Source organism: Triticum aestivum, chromosome 1B, assembly GCF_018294505.1.
Source record: "Triticum aestivum cultivar Chinese Spring chromosome 1B, IWGSC CS RefSeq v2.1, whole genome shotgun sequence".
Lineage (NCBI taxonomy): Eukaryota > Viridiplantae > Streptophyta > Magnoliopsida > Poales > Poaceae > Triticum > Triticum aestivum.
In genome coordinates this window covers 332,228,525-332,239,519 of record NC_057795.1, presented here as the reverse complement: position 1 = coordinate 332,239,519, position 10,995 = coordinate 332,228,525, and positions in this window count along the sequence as shown.

Here is a 10,995-nt window from a genome sequence, read left to right as displayed (position 1 = left end):
CGGCCGACACACTCGCCAAGATCACCTCGTCCCGGTAGTCCATCCCGTCTGGCGTCTCCCTCGAGCACCTGCACAAGCCATTCGTCAAGACATCGCCGAAATCCGAGTCCATCCATGTTCCAAACGACCTGGCCGCATCTCAATTCGGCCCGGGGGCTGCTGAACCCGGCCCGAGGACTGCCGAAGCCGGCCCGAGGGCTGCTGAACCCAGCCCGGGGGCTGCTCAGCTCAACCCGGCCACCGTCGCCCCATCCTCGACCATCGCCAGCCCCGACCCGGGGGCTGCCCAACCCGGCTCGGAGGCTGCCAACTCGGAACCCGCCCCGGTGGTCGTCTTCGCCATGGTAACGGCTCCGTCTTGGGCCCTCCTAATATCAGAATTCCTGGAGAACGAGGTTCTCCCCATGGACGAGACCGAAGCTCGGCAAGCGCAGCACCGGGCGTCCGCCTACAACATCATCAACAACGAGCTCATCAAGCGCAACTCCACCGGTGTCTTCCAGCGCTGCGTCGAGTAGGAGCAGGGCGTCGATATCCTCCTCAACATACACCAGAGCGAATGCGGGCACCACGCCGCATCGCGATCCCTGGTGGCCAAGGCTTTCCGCCACGGTTTCTACTGGCCCACGGCCCTCCAAGACGCCGAGTCCCTCATTCTCAAGTGTGAAGGGTGCCAACGCTTCAGCAAGCGCAGCCACCAGTCGGCGTCAGCACTCCGCACCATTCTGATCGCCTAGCCCTTCGCGGTCTGGGGACTCGACATGGTGGGACGCTTCAAAACCGCCAGAGGCAGCATGACACATCTACTGGTGGTGGTGGACACACTCACCAAGTGGATCGAAGCATGGCCAATCAAGTAACTGGACGGGCCAACAGCCGTCCGGTTCATCAAAGACATCATGGTTTGGTACGGCATGCCGAACAACATCATCACGGACAATGACACCAACTTCGCCAAGGGCGCGCTCAAACAATACTGCTCCGTCTCCGGCATCCGCCTCGATCTGGCCTCCGTTGCACACCCGCAGTCCAACGGGCAGGTCGACCGGGCAAACGGCCTCATCCTATCCGGCATCAAGCCGCGACTTGTCGAGCCACTCATCTGCTCACCCGACAGCTGGCTTGACGAGTTGCCGACTGTTCTCTGGAATCTCCGAACCACGCTGAATCTGTCGGATATCGGGTTCCGGCAAAACCCTTAAGGTTCAAACTCTGGGGTGCGCACGAAGATCTTCTCCCTACCGAAACACACCAGAACCTCGCCGCAAATTCTAAGCTAGCACGATGAACAACACAGGAGACACGAGGTTTATACTGGTTCGGACCACCGTTGTGGTGTAATACCCTAATCCAGTGTGTGGTGTGGTGGATTGCCTCTTGGGCTGATGATGAGCAATACAGAGGAAGAATAGCTTCGCGAGGAGAGGTGTTCTTGTGGTGGAATGTGGATGAACTTAACTTAGGAAGGATTCCTCCCTCTCTACTATGGTGGCTAGCCCTATATATAGAGGCCCTGGTCCTCTTCCCAAATATTGAGCGGGAAGGAAGCCAACAACGGCCATTTTGAAAGGGGACAGCTAGTACAAGCTATCCTGACTAAACGTGGTCTTCGACTACCAAAGGCACTGGTGATGACATCGTCTTGGGCTCCACGGTGACCTCCGTCCTGCTGGTCTTGGTCTTGTTGCACTAATATGGAAACCTTTGCTTGATGCCTGGGTACTCGGCGCCTGCACTTGCCCCCTTTGCACCAAAGAGGAAACGAGGACACTGCGTAGGCTGGCGCCCGCCTGGTCTTGATCGTCATGGCTTGCGTCATGAGCACCTCGCGAGGTACCCCTTACCTTGATCTCTCTGCCTCCTTGCAAGCCTGCCTGGTGAGGCCGTCCTAGAGGAGGCCTTATGTCGTCCGCCCTGCGAGGCTCGGCCCCTCGCGAGGGTCTTGAGCTTGGGTTGATGAAGATGGGTTGTACTGGGCCTCCGCTGAGCCACGCTGCAGGCCGCAGGCAGGCAAGTCTGGGAACACCTGATGACCCACAAGTATAGGGGATCTATCGTAGTCCTTTCGATAAGTAAGAGTGTCGAACCCAACGAGGAGCAGAAGGAAATGATAAGTGGTTTTCAGCAAGGTATTCTCTGCAAGTACTGAAATAAGTGGTAACAGATAGTTTTGTGATAAGATAAATTGTAACGAGCAACAAGTAACAAAAGTAAATAAAGTGCAGCAAGGTGGCCCAATCCTTTTTGTAGCAAAGGACAAGCCTGGACAAACTCTTATAATAGGAAAAGCACTCCCGAGGACACATGGGAATATCATCAAGCTAGTTTTCATCACGCTCATATGATTCGCGTTCGGTACTTTGATAATTTGATATGTGGGTGGACCGGTGCTTGGGTGTTGTTCTTACTTGAACAAGCATCTCACCTATGATTAACCACTATTGCAAGCATCCGCAACTACAACAAAAGTATTAAGGTAAACCTAACCATAGCATGAAACATATGGATCCAAATCAGCCCCTTACGAAGCAACGCATAAACTAGGGTTTAAGCTTCTGTCACTCTAGCAACCCATCAGCTACTTATTACTTCCCAATGCCTTCCTCTAGGCCCAAATAATGGTGAAGTGTTATGTAGTCGATGTTCACATAACACTAGTAGAGGTTAGACAACATACATCTTATCAAAATATCGAACGAATACCAAATTCACATGACTACTAATAGCAAGACTTCTCCCTTGTCCTCAGGAACAAACGTAACTACTCACAAAGCATATTCATGTTCATAATCAGAGGGGTAATAATGTGCATAAAGGATCTGAACATATGATCTTCCACCAAATAAACCAACTAGCATCAACTACAAGGAGTAATCAACACTACTAGCAACCTACTAGCACCAATCCCGGACTTGGAGACAAGAATTGGATACAAGAGATGAACTAGGGTTTGGAGATGAGATGGTGCTGGTGAAGATGTTGATGGAGATTGCCCTCTCCCAATGAGAGCAGCATTGGTGATGATGATGGTGATGATTTCCCCCTCCCGGAAGGAAGTGTCCCCGGCAGAACAGCTCTGCCGGAGCCCTAGATTGGTTCCGCCAAGGTTCCGCCTCGTGGCGGCGGAGTCTCGTCCCGAAAGGTTGCCTTCTATTTTTATCATCGATAGACTTCATATAGGAGAAGATGGGCGTCGGAGAGCCACCAGGGGGCCCACGAGGTAGGGGGCGCACCCAGGGTGGAGGGCGCGCCCCCACCCTCGTGAGCAGGGTGTGGGCCCCCTGGCCTTCATCTTTGGCGACGATTTTTCTTTATTTATTTTAAGGTATTCCGTGGAGTTTCAGGACTTTTGGAGTTGCGCAAAATAGGCCTTCAATATTTGCTCCTTTTCCAGCCCAGAATTCCAGCTGTCGGCATTCTCCCTCTTCATGTAAACCTTGTAAATTAAGAGAGAATAGCCATAAGTATTGTGACATAACGTGAAATAACAGCCCATAATGCAATAAATATTGATATAAAAGCATGATGCAAAATGGATGTATCAACTCCCCCAAGCTTAGACCTCACTTGTCCTCAAGCGAAAAGCCGATAACAATAAATATGTCCTCATGTTTAGAGGTAGAGGCGTCAATAAAAATAAAATACGGACATGAAGGCATCATGATTATTTTCATAACAGCAACATATATAGATTTTGTCATATGATTACTCATGTTCAAGTGATGATCTTTTCACAAAGCCAAAGTATGAATCAGAAACCTTATTGAGCACCAACAAATTATAAACTCAGCCATTGAAGCAATTGCAATTTATCATAACATCGGAAAGAGTCTATGTCAGAGCTTAAAAGCAAGTCCACATACTCAACTATCACTTGGTCCTTCATAATTGCTAACACTCACGCAATACTTGTGTTTATGGAGTTTTAACCGGACACAGAGAAAGATAGGGGCTTATAGTTTTGCCCCACAACCTTTTACCTCAAGGGTAATGTCAACAATAATAATTCATGCTCCCCCACATCCAATTAGATATATATATATATATATATATATATATATCATGTTCTTTCCAACATGCTGAGCTTGCCAAAGGATAAAATGAAAAAGGAAAGGTGAAGATCACCGTGACCCACGTCGCTTTTATTGCGGCCACAACAAGTTCGTACAAAGCTTATTTCTCTGCACTAATAAGTCATGCATATTTAGAGAGCAATTTTTATTGCTTGCACCAATGACAACTTACTTGAAGGATCTTACTCAATCCATAGGTAGGTATGGTGGACTCTCATGGCAAAACTGGTTTAAGGGTATTTGGAAGCACAAGTAGTATTTCTACTTGGTGCTAAGAATTTGGCTAGCATGAGGGGGAAAGGCAAGCTCAACATGGTAGAGGATCCATGACAACATACTTTATCTCAGATGTAAGAAAACATAACTCATTATGTTGTCTTCCTTGTCCAACCTCAACTCTTTAGCATGTCATATTTTAATGAGTGCTCCCAATCATAAAAGATGTCAATGATAATATATCTATATGTGAAACCTCTCTTTCCTTATTACTTCCTATTAATTGCAACGATGACCAAAGCTATATTTGCCAACTCCCAACAACTTTTTAATCATCATACTCTTTCTATGTGAAGTCATTACTTTCACTAAGATCAATATGAACTCTTTGATTCTTTCTATTCTTTTTCCTCTAATCACCCAAGATCATGACAAAATACTCAAGCCCTTGACTCAACACTATTCTTTATTATATAGCTCACAGACTCGATTACAAAGAAGGATCATAAAGCAAAACTCAAAACTAGATCATGCCATGACTTTATTCTACTAAATCAAGATACTACTAAAAGGATCGAACTAAGAAAAACGGTAAAGATAGGAGTTGTGATGGTGATATGATACCAGGGCACCTCCCCCAAGCTTGGCAGTTGCCAAGGGGAGTGCCCATACCCTTGTGATTATTTCTCCTTCTTTGTTGTTGGCGTAATATTCTTAGCGATGATTCCCCTCAGAATACGGTTCTCCTCCTCGAGCTTATTGACTTGCTGCTTGAGGTGCATTATTTCCTTGCGAAGCTTTCCTGTAACGGCAAAAGCTCCTTGCACCCAAGGGTGTTGCATAGCTGCGGGAGAACAAGAGACACTCCTCCTCATATTTTCATAGGAAAGAAATTTAACATTGGAAGGAATAACCGAGTTTGGAATAGCTGAGCTCTGTAGTTCCCCCATCGTAAACCCAGCTCAGAGGCGAGAGGTGACTTCTTGATCTTCCATGTCATCTACTCTCATCAGGTCAGCCTCCATCTTCCTCTGTTGCCGGCCCAAAGTGGTCAGCGTCGCTGTTTGCACTTGGTTCCGGTGCCGGGTTAGATACCCGGCTCTCCCCGACTGACTCTTGAGAAGACATCTTGCTCTAATCTGCAGCAGCAACAGCTCAAAACAAAAACAGAGGAGATTTGCGTGATACGAGAGTCAAAACCTTCGGGAGTATATATAATGAATTTTTACCGACCAAAATACGTATCGTGCAAGGAAACGGAGTCTGGAGGGCACACGAGGTGCTCACGAGGTAGGGGGCGTGCCCAGGGGGGTAGGGCGCGCCCTCCACCCTCGTGGAGGCCTCGTGTCCTCCCCGGGCTGCTACTTATTTTTCTATTTTTCTAAATATTCCAAATGGAGAGATATTGCCTTAAAAAATTGTTTTGGAGTCGGTTTACTTACCGTACCACATACCTATTCCTTTTCGGAGTCTGGAACGTTCTGGAAAGTGTCCTTTATGTATTCCTCCGGGGTTACGGTTTCAATAATATTGGTTTCAACATTTATAGGATTACCTGAGATATAGTGTTTGATCCTTTGACCGTTTACCACCTTCGGATTTGTGCCTTCAAAGTTGTTGATTTTTATGGCATCGGAACGATAGACCTCCTCGATAACGTAAGGACCTTCCCATTTGGAGAGAAGTTTTCCTACAAAAAATCTTAAACGAGAGTTGTATAGCAATACATAATCACCTACATTAAACCCACGCTTTTGTGTCCTTTTATCATGCCATCTTTTGACCTTTTCTTTAAACAACTTGGCATTTTCATAAGCTTGGGTTCTCCATTCATTAAGTGAGCTAATATCAAATAACCTCTTCTCACCGGCAAGTTTGAAATCATAGTTGAGCTCTTTAATAGCCCAATATGCCTTATGTTCTAGTTCGAGAGGTAAGTGACAAGCTTTTCCATAAACCATTTTATACGGAGACATACCCATAGGATTTTTATAGGCAGTTCTGTAGGCCCATAATGCGTCATCTAGTTTCTTGGACCAATTCTTTCTAGACATATTGATAGTCTTTTGCAAAATTAATTTGAGCTCTCTATTGCTCAATTCTACCTGACCACTAGACTGCGGGTGATATGGAGATGCAATTCTATGATTAACGTCATATTTAGCCAGCATCTTACGGAAAGCACCATGAATAAAGTTTGAACCACCATCAGTCATTAAATATCTAGGGACTCCAGACCTCGGGAAAATAACTTCCTTAAGCATTTTAATAGAAGTGTTATGATTAGCACTACTAGTTGGAATAGCTTCTACCCACTTAGTAATGTAATCAACAGCAACTAAAATATGAGTATATCCATTAGAGGCAGGAAAAGGTCCCATATAATCAAAGCCCCAAACATCAAATGGTTCAATAACAAGTGAATAATTCATAGGAATTTCTTGACGTCTACTAATATTACCAATTCTTTGACATTCATCGCAAGACAAAACAAACTTACGGGCATCCTTGAAGAGAGTAGGCTAATAAAAACCGGATTGCAATACCTTATGTGCAGTTCTATCTCCAGCGTGGTGTCCTCCATAAGCTTTGGAGTGACACTTGCGTAGGATTTGTTCCTGTTCATGCTCAGGTACACAACGTCTAATAACACCATCTACTCCTTCTTTATAAAGATGTGGGTCATCCCAAAAGTAATGTCGCAAGTCATAGAAAAACTTTTTCTTTTGTTGGTATGTGAAGCTAGGTGGTATAAATTTAGCAACAATATAATTAGCATAATCAGCATACCATGGAGTGCTACGAGAAGTGCTTATGGCATTTAATTGTTCATCAGGAAAGCTATGATCAATAGGTAGTGGGTCATCAAGAACATTCTCTAACCTAGACAAGTTGTCTGCAACGGGGTTCTCAGCTCCTTTTCTATCAATGATATGCAAATCAAACTCTTGCAGCAAGAGAACCCATCTAATGAGTCTAGGTTTTGCATCTTTCTTTTTCCATAAGATATTTAATAGCAGCATGATCTGTGTGAATAGTTACTTTAGAATCAACAATATAGGATCTGAATTTATCACAAGCAAATACAACTGCTAAAAGTTCCTTTTCGGTAGTAGCATAATTTCTTTGAGCATTGTCTAGAGTCTTACTAGCATAATGGATAACATTCAATTTCTTATCAACTCTTTGCCCTAGAACAACACCTACAACATAATCACTAGCATCACACATAATTTCACAGGGTAAATACCAATCAGGTGGCTGAACAACAGGTGCAGAGACTAATGCTTTCTTAATTATTTCAAATGCTTCTACACAATCATCATCAAATACAAATGGTACATCTTTTTGTAATAAATTAGTCAGAGGCCGAGAGATTTTTGAGAAGTCCTTAATGAACCTCCTATAAAATCCGGCGTGACCAAGGAAACTTCTTATACCTTTGATGTTCTTGGGACATGGCATCTTTTCTATAGCATCAACCTTGGCTTTATCAACTTCAATACCTCTTTCAGAAACTTTGTGCCCCAAGACAATACCTTCATTAACCATAAAGTGGCACTTTTCCCAATTCAAGACAAGATTAGTTTCTTCACATCTCTGCAAAACTCGAGCGAGATTGCTCAAGCAATCATCAAAAGAGGAACCATAGACGGAAAAGTTGTCCATGAAAACCTCACAAATTTTCTCACAAAAGTCAGAGAATATAGCCATCATGCATCTTTGAAAGGTAGCAGGTGCATTACATAAACCGAAAGGCATACGTCTATAAGCAAAAGTACCAAAAGGGCATGTAAAGTAGTCTTCGATTGGTCTTTAGCCGACACAAGTATTTGAGAAAAACTGGAATAACCATCTACAAAGCAATAATGTGTGTGTTTGCATAATCTTTCTATCATTTGATCAATAAAAGTAAGGGGTAGTGATCTTTTTTAGTAGCCTTATTTTATTTGCGGAAATCAATTACCATCCTATACCCTGTGATGATTCTTTGCGGAATTAATTCATCTTTATCATTAGGGACAACACTAATACCTCCCTTCTTAGGGACACAATGGACAGGACTTACCCACTCACTATCAGCAACGAGATAAATTATACCTGCCTCCAGAAGCTTGAGTATTTCTTTTCTTACCACCTCTTTCATTTTAGGATTCAAATGTCGTTGAGGATCACGAACTGGTTTGGCATCCGCTTCCAAATTTATTTTATGTTGACATTGAGTGGGACTAATGCCCTTAAGATCATCCAGAGTATATCCAATAGCGGCATGGTGCTTCTTCAGAGTTTTTAATAATCTTTCTTCTTCATGCTCTAAAAGGTTAGCGCTAATAATGATAGGATATATTTTCTTTTCATCAAGATAAGCATATTTAAGATTATCAGGCAACGGTTTAAGCTCAAACACAGGATCACCCTTGGGTGGAGGAGGATCCCCTAGGACTTCAACAGGCAAAATGTGTTGCAGAATAGGTTCATTTTTAAAGAATACTTCATCTATTTCCCTTCTTTCATTCATGAACATATCATTTTCATGGTCTAGCAAATAGTGTTCTAAAGGATCACTAGGAGGTACGGCAATAGAAGCAAGACCAATAATTTCATCCTTACTAGGCAATTCTTCCTCATGATGTTGTTTACTAAATTTAGAGAAATTAAACTCATGAACCATATCATCCAAGCCAATAGTAACAACATTCTTTTCGCAGTCTATCTTAGCATCAACAGTATTCAAGAAGGGTCTACCAAATATAATGGGACAAAAGCTATCTTGTGGAGAACCAAGAACAAGAAAATCAGCGGGATATTTGGTTTTTCCACACAAGACTTTAACATCTCTAACACTTCCCACTGGTGAAATAGTATCTCTATTGGCAAGTTTAATTGTGACATCAATTTCTTCTAACTCAGCCCGTGCAATATCATGCATAATTTCTTTGTATAAGTCAATGGGTATTACACTAGCACTAGCACCCATATCACATAAGCCATGATAACAATGATCTCCTATTTTAACAGAAATAACAGGCACGCCTACCACAGGTCTATGTTTATCTCTATCACAAGGTTTAGCAATTCTGGCAATTTCACCCTGGAATTGAATAACATGCCCATCAATATTATCAGACAAGAGATCTTTAACAATAGCAATATTGGGTTCTACTTTTACTTGCTCAGGAGGTGTATAAGTCCTAGTATTGCTTTTACGAACAACAGTTGAAGCTTTAGCATGATCCTTCATTCTAACAGGGAAAGGTGGTTTCTCAACATAGGAAGTGGGAACAATAGGATCATTGTAAGTGACAGTCTTTTCTTCAACTTTAATAGGTGCAGCTACTTTTATTTCTATGGGAGGATGATATTTAAACCACTTCTCCTTGGGGAGATCAACATAAGTAGCAAAAGATTCACAGAAAGAAGCTACTATCTCAGAGTCAAGTCCATATTTAGTGCTAAACTTACAGAAAATATTTGTATCCATAAAAGAGTTAACACAATCAAACTTTGGTGTCATACCTGACTCCTTACCTTCGTCGAGGTCCCAATCTTCAGAGTTGCATTTAATTCTATCCAATAAATTCCATCTAAATTCAATAGTCTTCATCATAAAAGAGCCAGCACAAGAAGTATCGAGCATGGTGCGATTGTTATCAGAAAGCCGAGCATAAAAACTTTACATAATCACTTCTCTTGCGAGCTCATGATTGGGGCATGAATATAACATTGATTTAAGCCTCCCCCAAGCTTGAGCGATGCTTTCTCCTTCGTGAGGCCAAAAATTATATATATAATTGTGATCACGATGAACAAGATGCATAGGGTAATACTTTTGATGAAATTCCAATTTCAATCTTTTATAGTTCCATGATCTCATATCATCACATAGTCTATACCATGTCAATGCGTCCCCCTTCAAAGATAAAGGGAAAGCCTTCTTCTTAACAATATCATCGGGTATACCTGCAAGCTTAAATAGTCCACAAACATCATCCACATAGCATATATGTTCATCGGGATGCTTTGTTCCATCTCCTGTAAAAGTGTTAGCTAGCATTTTTTCCATCAAACCCGAAGGAATTTCAAAAGGAGTTTCATTTTCAATAGGTTGAGTAGGTTGAGTAGGTTGAGGAGCAACTGTTTGCTCTACTGGACGGGGTGAAGATACCCCGAACAAGCCCCTCAGACAATTACTTTCCATAGTAACAAGTGACAAAAAATTTCAGCACACTAAATAAATTTTTCCTTACCAAATTCCACCTACCAAAGGCGCTTCACTCCCTGGCAACGGCGCCAAAAAAGAGTCTTGATGACCCACAAGTATAGGGGATCTATTGTATTCCTTTCGATAAGTAAGAATGTTGAACCCAACGAGGAGCAGAAGGAAATCATAAGCGGTTTTCAGCAAGGTATTCTCTGCAAGTACTAAAATAAGTGGTAACAACTAGTTTTGTGATAAGATAAATTGTAACAAGTAACAAAAGTAAATAAAGTGCAGCAAGGTGTCCCAATACTTTTTGTAGCAAAGGACAAGCCTGGACAAACTCTTATAATAGGAAAAGCGCTCCCGAGGACACATGGGAATATCGTCAAGCTAGTTTTCATCACACTCATATGATTCGCGTTCGGTACTTTGATAATTTGATATGTGGGTGGACCGGTGCTTGGGTGCTGTTCTTACTTGAACAAGCATCCCACTTATGAGTAA